The following is an 11,885-nucleotide window of genomic DNA, read 5'->3' as shown; positions in this document are numbered from 1 at the left end:
GTACTATTAGAATTGATGTCTTTCTTTCTATATGTTTTTTTTTCATTTTTAGTAGATTTGGGTAGATTTTGTTTATAATTTCATACAATGTGTTCTACTTTTTTCTTTCTTCTAATCATGTATTTTGATCTTTTTCCTTTCTACTCAGTGATCAAATTTAATACTGATAACTGATTTGGAAATGACTCGCATATCAGTCTCAAATCATTTCTTGTTGATGTTTGAGTCAATTTAAAACACCTTATGAAACTCTTGGTGAAAACAAATACTCATTACATACATGTATAAGATTATTAATTAGTTCACCAGTCTTTGGTTTCTTTCATTTTAAAGTTCTGAACTGTATTTTTTCAACACATATATTTCCGATTCACTGTTGTTCACATTTCACATTGAAATCATCAAGAAAGAGCCAAGATGGTAGAGTAGAAGCAGGAAATTCCATGAGCTCCCCCCACAACTACCACCAGTACCTGTGAAATATGATTCTAAACAAATTTTAGAGCTATAGAACCCACAAAGTGACAGAACCAAATCCCCCACTGAAGGCAGGCTGGCAGGCCAACAGGAAGGATCTATCACAAGGGGCTAAGAGTGGAGCACAGTCCTGTGTGAGCTGCATGCTTCTGACCCCAGGATGGCCCTGATTAGCAGGCCAGCCAGAGCAGACTTCAGAACAGTGAGTCACCAGCAGCTGTGGTGGTTTCCATATTTCTCAACGCACAAATGGCAAAGAAAAAGTAAAAGGTCAGTGGGGAACTCTGCTGTGGAACTGGGTGACAGAATAGCACTGTCTGGCCCCAGCCCCTGGAGCAAGAGGTGGCAGAAGCATGGCAGGTGTAGCTGCTGTCACGTGGCTGCCTCCAGAGCTCCTGGTCTGCAGATCATAGGGGGACCGAGCGACCATTCAGAGGGTAATTACTCTTATTTTAACCTGCTTGGATCTAGGTTGCTGTCTTGGGTGGTGGTCCTGGGACTAGAAACTCCAGTATTCTGTGTGATGTCTGTAGAAAGGGAGCCCTCCTCAGACCTCTGACAACATTTGCAAAAACCCCAGCAATTTGGGACAAAGCTCTCCACTCTGGAAGCAGAGTTCTACTGTGGCAAAAAGTTCAAAAGTCAAATAATTTGCAGGCAAGATAAACAAACAAAGGAAGTGCTATCAGATCATACAATCCTTTCTTGGGGACAAAAAGGATCAAAGCACGGAACAGGAGAAAGACATAAAAAAAAATCAAGACCTGCATGCACATATATGTATACATACACATATATAATGGTAATATAATTTTGAATTTGAAGATCTCTTTTTGTTGGCAACAGTAACAGGTACTTAGCACTTAGTAACTGATCAAGCCTTTCTTGGGGAAACAGAGGGTATAAACCCCTCTCTCCTGTTACTGGTGTAACAGGAAGGAGTTGACTGAAACAGGCTATGTGTATATAAGGAAAAGCCCCAGAGAGGCACAGTCAGAATTTCCTTGAGACCGAGATCTGGTGGCAGAACAGCTATAGAAGAATGGAGAACTGAGTCCTGAAAACTTGTAGTGGTGGAGCTTCTTCTGAACAGGATCCCAGGAGCCCAGAGCTCAGAGCAAGGAGGCCAGAGCCAGGAGACCAGAACCCAGGTGACTGAAGCATGACTAGGATGCTAAGACTTTGTTTGTTTGTGACTTGGTTGAACCTTGAATTCCCTGGAGCAGAAATGGTGAAGGATCTGACATGGACCAGACCCTGTGAAGTTCAGTGTGGAGCAGGACCTGCCCAGAGAGCTGGTCAAGGAACTGGGAGCTGTCTGCCATTGAACCCAGGTGACAGTCTGGTGAATCCAGGTAGAATCTGGGACCATGGAAGGGGATCCAGGGAATCTGAGAAGAGGCCCCAAGTCAAGATGAAAAGACCTCTCCTTGGGTAATGAGTAGTTATGGAATTATAGTTTACTAGTGACCTAAGGGGTGGAGGGTTTTGTGTATGATACTTAATAAGACTTTGCTGAACAAGTGACTGAATGTACTTTGAGTACTTTGAGATATTGTTACTGATAAGTGACTGATTGAGTTAATCAAGACTTTGCCCCAAGAGTGAAAGACTTTAACTGTGTACTTTTGAGACTACTGATAAGTGACTGATTGAGTTAACTTAAGAGTGACTATTTTACTTTGAGACTATGTTGTGAATATCATATTGTGATTTTCTGTGATAAGTTGTAATACTGTGAATGCTGTACCTTGATTTTCCGTGGATGTTTTGCTGTTATTATGGAATAAATAGAGTGATCACTATACTATGTAATCAGAATCTTAATAGCTGCTCACAGTAGCATTCTTCTGAAAAGCTTCTGTACATGGCATTATAATACATACATATATATATATATATATATATATATATATATATATGTATATATATATATATAGGAGGGTATATGTGTGTATAAATACAAATGTAAGTGGGTGCATATGTGTACATATATACATAGACAGAGGGCACAGGATCAGTTGAATAGGAAGGGATGATATGTAAAAAATGAAATTAAGAGGTGAGAGAGGAATATAATGAGAAAAGGAGATAGGGAGGGATACTATAGGGTAAATTATCTCATATAAAAGAGGCAAGAGAAAACTGTTACAATGCAGAGGAAGAACAGGAAGGCGAAAGGGAATGGGCCAACCTTACTCTCATTGAATTTGGCTTAAGAAGGGAATAACATACACACTCAATTGGGTATCATCCTACAGGAAAATAGGGGAAAGGAGATAAGAGGAGGGATGAAAGAAGGGAGGGCATATTGGGGGGGAGGGCAGTTAGAAGCAAATTCTTTTGAAAAGAGGCAGTGTCAAAGGAGAAAATAGAATAAATAGGGGTTGGGATAGGATGGAGGGAAGTATAGTTAGTCTTTCACAATATATCTACTATGGAAACATTTTCCATATGTACACATGTACAACCTATATTATATTGCTTATCTTCCCAGTAGGGGTGGGTGATGAGGGAAGAAGGGAAAGAATCTGGAAATCAAGGTTTTAAAAACATGTTAAAAAAATGTTTTTTACATGCAATTGGAAACAAGATATGCAGGCACCAGGTTATAGAAATCCATCTTGCCATACCAGAAAGTCAGAGGGAGAATTGGGGAGGATATAAAAGAGAGAAGATTGGGCGAAGGGGTATTCAGTAGGATTGCTATTTTGGTTTGGGGGATAGGGGAAAGATGAGGCAGAAATCTGTAACTCAAAATCTTGTGGAAATCAATGTTAAAAACTAAAAAAATAGAAGATGGCGAAGTAGAAGCAGGACCTCCCCACTGCTCCAGCATCCATCTTCCCCAATCCATGTAAAAGGGGACTCTAAACAACATTTGGAGCTGCAGAACCCACAAAATGACACAGAGAAGCTAACCTCCCGCTGAGGACAGCCTGGCAGGCCAACAGGAATAGACCAGCACAGCACTCTGGGAGCTGAGCCCAGCCCCACCCGAGGTTTTAGGCCCAGGGCAGGCCTGACCAGCCGCTGGCCAGAGGGAATCAAGAGTTTGCAGCAGCTGTGGCTGTTTCCACATTTATCAACACATAGATGTGAAGGACAATGTGAGAGGTCAGTACAGTCTGGACTTTGGGACCCAGTAAGTGGGAGTGCCTGCCTTTTGGCCCTGGGGCAAGAAGCCTCTGAGATGCAGCCACAGCTTCAGCTCTTGGTCTGCAGAGTGTAGGGGGACCAAGCACCAGTCTGAGGGGTAATTGCACTTGCTTTAACCTTCTTGGATCTGGATTACAGTCTAGGGTGGAGGTCCTGGGGTATGTGTCCAGCTTGCCAGAGCTTGTGGAGACCTCAGAGAGGGCACCCATCTAATACCTCCAGCAGCTGAGAAAACCCCAGCATTTGTGAGGAAAGCTCCCCTGTCTGGTGGCATGTAATGTAATGCCAAAAGAAGGCAACTTCCCAGGTTCAAAATACCAGCATAGGCGCTCTCTATTTTATTCAGTGACAAACCAAGAACAGACACTTAATACCCAAATGGAGGTCTTTTCTTCATCTTGACACGAGGCAAGTTCTCAGCAATCTTAGTTCCTGGGGAGACAAGGCTTAGCAAGGCCATAAGATACATTGCCAGTCCCTTCATGAATTTATCCTCTGTCTGTACAACAGTCCTAGAACCCCTGAACACATTAGCAAAGCCCTCTCCCAGGATTTCTGTAAACATACAAAAAAATCCTTCTTCAGGGCTTCTGAACCAACAGAAAGGCTCCCAGACCCCTGCAACAACAGCACTGTCCTTCACCAGTGGACAGTATTCATTCTGTCTGCAGGACAGTCTCCAGACCCCTGCAACAACAGTACTGTCCCTCACCAGTGGACAGTATTCACTCTCTGTCTGCAGGACAGTCTCAGGGCTTCTTAGCGAACAGCCAGGTTCCAGGACTTCTTCAACAAAAGGACTGTCTTTCACCAGTGGACAAATCTGGCAAAATAACATCAAAACAGACAGACAAAGTACCAGCAAAACAGCCATGTCTCCTCAGTCCTTGGCAGCTCAGGGGGCAGGTCTCAAAAGTCCAGGGCAATTCAAAGCGGCCACCAGCAATTCCCTTAGTCTCTCTCTCTCTCCACGAGGTGCTGCTTCCAAAAAAGATCTTCCGCCTCTCTCTAGTGTCTCTCCAAATCTACCTCACCAGCTCCTCCCAGTTCAGGACTTTCTTTTCACATCAACAAGCCCATCCCACAGGTGGGATTAACAAACTCTGGGTTTTAACACAATCAATTTGAAAACCAAGCCAATACAGGGGAATCTTTAATTGCCATTACTATCACATGGCAGAGTTCTACTGTGGCAAAAAGCCCAGGGGTCAAGTGACTGAGGGGCGACATGACCAGGCAAAGGAAACAAAGCAGAGAGAAGATTCCAACATTAGACTCCAATTTGGGGGACAAAAAGGAGCAAAGCATGGACAGGAGGAAGACAGTGAAGTCAGAACTCTTGCACCGAAAGCTTCAAAGGAAAATACAAGCTGGTTACAGGCCATAGAGGACCTTAAGAAGCAGATAGGAGAAGTGGAGGAAAAACTGGGAAGAAAAATGAGAACGATGCAAGAAAATTACAAAATGAGAGTCAACAGCCTGACTGGGGAAAATAACACCTTAAGAAACAGACTAACTCAAATGGCAAAAGAGGTTCAAAAAGGGAATGAGGAAAAGAATTCCTTAAAAAAGTCGAATTTGCCAGATGGAAAAAGATTTCAAAAGCTCACTGAGGAGAATCATTGCTTCAGAATTAGATTGGAGCATATGGAAGCTAATGACTTTATGAGAGATCAAGATGCTGTTAAAGAGATCCAAACAAATGAAAGAATAGAAGGCAATGTGAAATATCTCATGGGAAAAACCACTGACCTGGAAAATAGATCCAGGGGAGATAATTAAAAACTTATTGGACTACCTGAAAGCCATGATCAAAGTAAGAACCTAGAAATCATCCTCCAGGAAGTTCTCAAAGAAAACTGCCCTGATGTTTTAGAATGAGAGGGCAAAATAGAGTTTGAAAGAATCTAATGATCACCTCCTGAAAAAAATCCCAAAAAGAAAACTCTGGGAACATTATAGCCAGGTTCCAGAATTCCCAGATTAAGGAGAATATGTTACAAGCAGCCAGGAAGAAACAATTTGAATATTATGGAAACATAGTCAGGATAACCCAGGATCTGGCAGCTTCTACACTGAGGGATTGAAGGGTTTGGAATATGATATTCTGGAGGTCAAAAAAGCTGGGATTAAAACGAAGAGTCACCTACCCAGCAAAACTGTGTATCATGTTTCAGGGAAAAATATGGTCATTCAGTGGAATAGAGGACTTTCAAACATTCTTGCTGAAAAAACCAGAGTTGAATAGAAAATTTGACATTCAGATACAAGAAGCAAGAGAAGCATGAGAAGGTAAACAGGGAAAAGAAATCATAAGTAACTTTTCAAAGTTGAACTATTAACATTCCTATGTGGAAAAACAATAATTGTAACTTATGAAACTTTTATCAGTAGTTGAAGGGAATATATATATATATGTGTGTGTGTGTGTGTGTGTGTGTGTCTATATATGAGGGTATATGGGCATATGAATACATATGTGCATGTTTGTATATATGATTACAGGTATATATGGATAGAGGGCACAGGACCAATTTAACAGGATGGGACAATACTTAAAAAGTGAAATTAAGAGGTGAGAGTGGAATGTAATGAGTGGAGATGGGGAGAGACAGAATGGGGTAAACTGTCTCCTATAGAAGAGGCAAGGGAAAATGGTTACAATGAAGGGGAAGAATAGGAAGGCAAAAGGGAATGGGTCAACCTTATTCCCATTGAATTTGGCTTGAGGAGGGAATGAAATGCCCACTAAATAGGGTATGTATCTCTCCAGGAGAGTTGGGGGGGGGGAAGGGGATGAGAGGGAGGCTGATGGAAGGGAGGGCAGGCTGGGGGGGGGAAGGAAGTTGGAAGCATCCACTTTTGAAAAGGGACAGGATCAAAGTAGAGAATAGAACAAGTGGGAGGTGGGATAGAAGGGAGGGAAATATAGTCAGTCTTTTACAATGCATCTCCTATGTTATTGTTTTGCATTAGCCACACATGTACAGCCTATACTGAACTGTTTATCTTCCCAGTAAGGGTGGGTGACAAAGGAGGACGGGAATGAAACTGGAATTCAAAGTTTTAAAATAAAATATTCAAATATATGCTATTATTAATACTATTTTACATTTAATTGGGAAATAAGATATACAGGCACTGGCGCATAGAAGTCTACTGGAAAATTCAAAAGGGGTATGGGAGAAAATATGGGAGATAGAAGATTAGAGGAGGGGATATCCTGTGGGACTGCTATTTTGGGGCGGTGGGTAGGGGGAAAACGGGGAGAAAATTTGTAACTCAAAATCTGGTGGAAATGAATGATGTAAATCAGAAGTTAATAAAGCATTTGAAAAAATAAACAAAATAAAAAATAAACAAAATAAAATATTTTTAAAAAGAAATCATCAAGAATTATGCCATTTGATATCACTTGTTTAGAGGATCATGTCCAATTCTTCACAGATTTTTTAACCTTTTGATCATCTCTAACAGTTGTTAGTATATATAACTCAATCTATACCATTATATTTTTTTCTTCTTGCTACCTTTTAGGGAATGATATCACCTATTCTTCCAACTCTTTTATTTGAATCTCCAAGGAGACCCTAGTGACTATCTATACATTTAGTTGAAACTTCTTTGTTTCATGGATTTCCATATTCAGAGAACTTTGTATTACTGGTATTTAATGTTTCCAGACAGAGAGAGAGAGAGGGAGGGGGTGAGGCAGACAGACAGACAGATAGATATGGAAATTATGGTAGCTTTTCCTCTCCCTACCTTTCACTCCTCCAAGAAAGTGGCAAATATATTCCATGGCTTCAAAGTAATGGCAGCACATAAACTGTAACCATTTTCATGTTGAAATTTAAATTCAAATTTTATTATTTCCAGTAATGATGAATATGGTTGCAGTTGACATTATAGTATTCCTTTGAAGTCATGGAATATATTTGCTACTTCCTTGGCAGACTAGTAGATGAGGAGAGAAGAAATTGCTAAAATTGCCTTGTATAGTATAAACCTACAGATGACTTCCTTATATGGTTTTATATATTCATCATTTTCATATTTCCCCTCTACCATCCACCTTCACAAATTGCCTAATTGATATTCCTAAAATATCACTTACTGAAGACCTTTACTGACCCCACAGTCATCTGAACTTTCCTCTTGAAACTATGTTTTATAATATTTTAGTACTTTACTACTTTTTGTGAGGTTTAAATGAGATAATGCATAGAAATGACTTGAAAACCTTAAATGGAGACAGGCAAAGCCAAGTTGGTGGGAAAAAGTCAGGAATTTGCCTGAGCTCTCCCCAATTTCCTTCAAAACAACTTGATATCACACCTCAAAAGGAATTCTGGAGCAATGGAACCCACAGAAGGATGTGGTAGCACTATTTTCTAGCCGAAGATAACTTAAAAGGACTGTAGAAAAGGTCTGTCTCACTTCAGTAAAAGGGAAGCATAACCTACAAGAGGCAGTGTCTAGGCAAAACAGTGAGAGCCCCCTAACATAAGCACAGATCAGCAATTGAGACCCCACATCCCAGGCTTAACAGGTCAGAAGTACAGTGGGCCAGCAATGAGGCCTTCAGCCCCTACAGAGAAACCTAACAGGCCAGGAGACCCCAGTACAGCTGGCTATACTAGGCCAGGATAACCCACAATAACATGTTAACTCCCAGTTCTGGAGGCTCTGGCATAGAAAACAAGTGACCAAATACCTGGTGCAAGAAGTTTGGGGCAGTGTTCCTTGCATCCTAGAAGCAGACTTCAACTTTAAAAGTCATTAAATGGGCTGGAAAATGAACAAAAAAGAAACAAAAAACCTTTATCATATAAAACTTCTGTGGCAACAGGAAAGATTAAAATTCAGCAGAGAACATTAATGTCAAAATGCCTACATGTCAAGCCTCAAAGAGAAATATGAATTGACCTCAGGCCCAAAAACTCCTCCTGGAAGAGCTAAAAAGGATTCTAAAAGTCAAATAAGTGAGATAGAAGAAAAATTGGGAAAATAAAATTAGAGTTATATAAGAAAATAATAAAAAGAGTAAACAGCTTTGGGGGAAATAGAACAAAAATGTAAAAAGAAAAAAAAAACAACTTTTTTTTTGAGGGGGGAATCCAGGGTCATGCAGCTACTAAATGTGTCAAGTGTCTGACAATGGATTTGAACTAAGGTCCTCTTGACTTCAGGGCTGGTATTCCATTCATTGTGTCACATAGCCACCCCCCCCCCCCAAAAAAAAAAAAAAACCTTTTTAATAAGTAAAATTAGCCAAGTGGAAAAGGAAGTAAAAAACACCAGTGAAGAAAACAACTCCTGTAGACTTGGCCAAATGGAAAAAGAGGTTCAGAAACTAACTGAAGAAAGCCCTTCATTAAAAATTTGAATTGGGCAAGTGGAAACTAATGATTGTATAAGACATCATGAATTAGTCAAAGAAAATGAAAAGAATGAAAAAAATGAAGAAAATGTAAAATACATAATTTGAAAAACAACTGACCTGCAAAATACATTCTGGAGAGATAATTTAAGAGTTATTGGGCTACCTGAAAGCCATGATAAGAGAGACACAGAAAGAAAGAAAGAGAGAGAGACAGAGAGATACACAGACAGAAAGAGAGACAGAGAGAGAATAGCATCTTTCTTTTTTTTATCAAATTCTTTATTAACTTCTAGTTTACATCATTCATTTCCTTAAGATTTTGAATTAAAAATTTTCTCCCCGTTTTTCCCCTATCCACCAACCCAAAACAGAGATCCTACTGGGTATCCCCTCCCCTAATCTGCTCTCTCCCATATCCCCTCCGACTTTCCAGTAGCGCACAGTAGATATGCCCCAGTGCCTGTATACCTTATTTCCCAGTTACATGAAAAATAAAATTAATAATTTTATATATATATATGTATGTATGTATATATATATATATATATATATATATATATATATTTAACACTTGATTTTAAAATGTTGAATCCCAGATTCATTCCTTCCCTTCCTCCCTTATCACCCACCCTTACTGGGGAGATATGCAATTCAATATAGTTTGTACATTTGTAGCTATGCAAAATATTTCCATAGTGGATATATTGTAAAAGACTGACTATATTTCCCTCTCTCCTATCCCAACTCCCACTTGTTCTATTCTCTACTTTGATCCTGTCACTTTTCAAAATTGTGTTTTTCTAACTTCCCTTCCCCCAACCAGCCCTCCCTTCCATTATCCCCTCTCTTATCCCCTTCCCCCCTACTCTCCTGAAGGGTGAGATACCCTATTTAGTGTGTATGTCATTCGCTCCCTAAGCCAAATTCAATGAGAATAAGGTTGACCCATTCCCTTTTGCCTTCCTGTTCTTCCCCTCCATTGTAACCATTTTCCCTTGCCTCTTCTATATGAGATAGTTTACCCTATTCTGTCTCTCCCCATCTCCTCTCATTATATTCCTTTCACCTCTTAATTTCACCTTTTAAGTATTGTCCCTTCCTATTAAATTGGTCCTGTGCCCTCTATGTATACCTGTGAACATATGTACACACACTCACATATGTATTCATAAGCCCATATACCATCCTATATAGATATATAGGTATGTATACATATATATATATACACACACAAATATATGTATGTATACACACACATATATACACTCACATTTCTATTCCCTTCAGCTGTTATCATACTGCAAAAAGTTGCACAACTTTCAATTATCATTTTTTCCATATAAGAATGTAAATAGTTCAACTTTGATAAGTTCCTTATGATTTCTTTTCCCTCTTTACTTTCTCATGCTTCTCTTGCTTCTTCTGTCTGAATGTCAAATTTTTTATTCAACTCTGTTTTTTTTAGCAAGAATGCTTGAAAGTCCTCTATTCCATTGAATGACAATATTTTCCCCTGAAACATGATACTCAGTTTTTCTGGGTAGGTGATTCTTGCTTTTAATCCCAGCTCCTGAGACCTCTGGAATATCATATTCTAAGCCCTTTGATCCCTCAGTGGAGAAGCTTCCAGATCCTATGTTATCCTGATTGTGTTTCCACAATATTCAAATTGTTTCTTCCTGGCTGTTTGAAATATTTTTTCCTTTGGGAATTCTAGAACCTGGTTATAATATTCCTAGGAGTTTTCTTTTTGAGATCTTTTTCAGGAGGTAATTGGTGGATTTTTTCAACCTCTATTTTACCCTCTGGTTCTAAAATATGAGGGTAGTTTTCCTTGAGAATTTCTTGAAGGATGACTTCTATGTTCTCTTTTGGATCATGACTTTCAGGTAGTCCAATAATTTTTAAATAATCTCTCCTGGATCTATTTTCCAGGTCAGTAGTTTTCCTAATGAGATATTTCATATTGCCTTATATTTTTTCATTTGTTTAGATCTGTTTAATAGTATATTGATTTTTTCATACAGTCAGTAGCTTCCCATTGTTCCAATCTAATTCTGAAGGAATAATTCTCTTCAGTGAGCTTTTGAGATTCTTTTTCCATTTGGCAAATTAGGCTTTTTAAGGCATTCTTTTCCTCATTGGCTTTTTGAGCCTCTTTTGCCATTTGAGTTAGTCTATTTTTAAAGTGTTATTTCTTCAATCAGGTTGTTGACTCTCATTTCATTATTTTCTTACATCATTCTCATGTGTTTCCAGTTTTTCCTCCACTTTTCTTATTTGCTTTTCAAAATCCTTCTTAAGGTCTTCTATGACCTGTAACCAGCTTGTATTTTTCTTGGAAACTTTTGTTGCAGGAGTTCTGACTTTGTTGTCTTCCTCCTGTTCCATGCTTTGATACATTTTGTCCCCAAAATAGGAGTATAAAGTTGGATTGCTCTGCTTGCTTTGCGTCCTTTGCCTGCTCATGTTGCCACTCAGTTCTTGACTTTTGAGCTTTTTGCCACAGTAGGACTCTGCTACCAGACAGAAGAGCTCTGTCCCATTTGCTGGGGTTTTCTTAGCCTCCACATGCTCTGGCAAGCTGTTCACATACCCCAGGACCTCCACCCTAGACTGCAATCCAGATCCAAGCAGGTTAAAGCAAGAGTGATTACCCCTCAGATTGGTCACTTGGTCCCCCTACAATCTGCAAGCCGGAGCTGAAGCTGCCAAGTGGTGGTGGCTGCACTGCCGTGGCACCTCAGTGGCTTCTCCCTGCAGGGGACAAAGACTGGACCACAATACCGAAATACTAGATCTCAAAGCCCACACTGCACTGACCTCTCACTTTGTCCTTAAATTCTATGTGTTGATAACTTTG

The sequence above is a fragment of the Petaurus breviceps genome, unplaced genomic scaffold (assembly GCF_028583685.1).
Source record: "Petaurus breviceps papuanus isolate PSGF00001 unplaced genomic scaffold, PetGlider_PUasm1.0 90730, whole genome shotgun sequence".
In the NCBI taxonomy this organism is placed as follows: Eukaryota; Metazoa; Chordata; class Mammalia; order Diprotodontia; family Petauridae; genus Petaurus; species Petaurus breviceps.
This window is presented reverse-complemented; position numbering follows the sequence as displayed.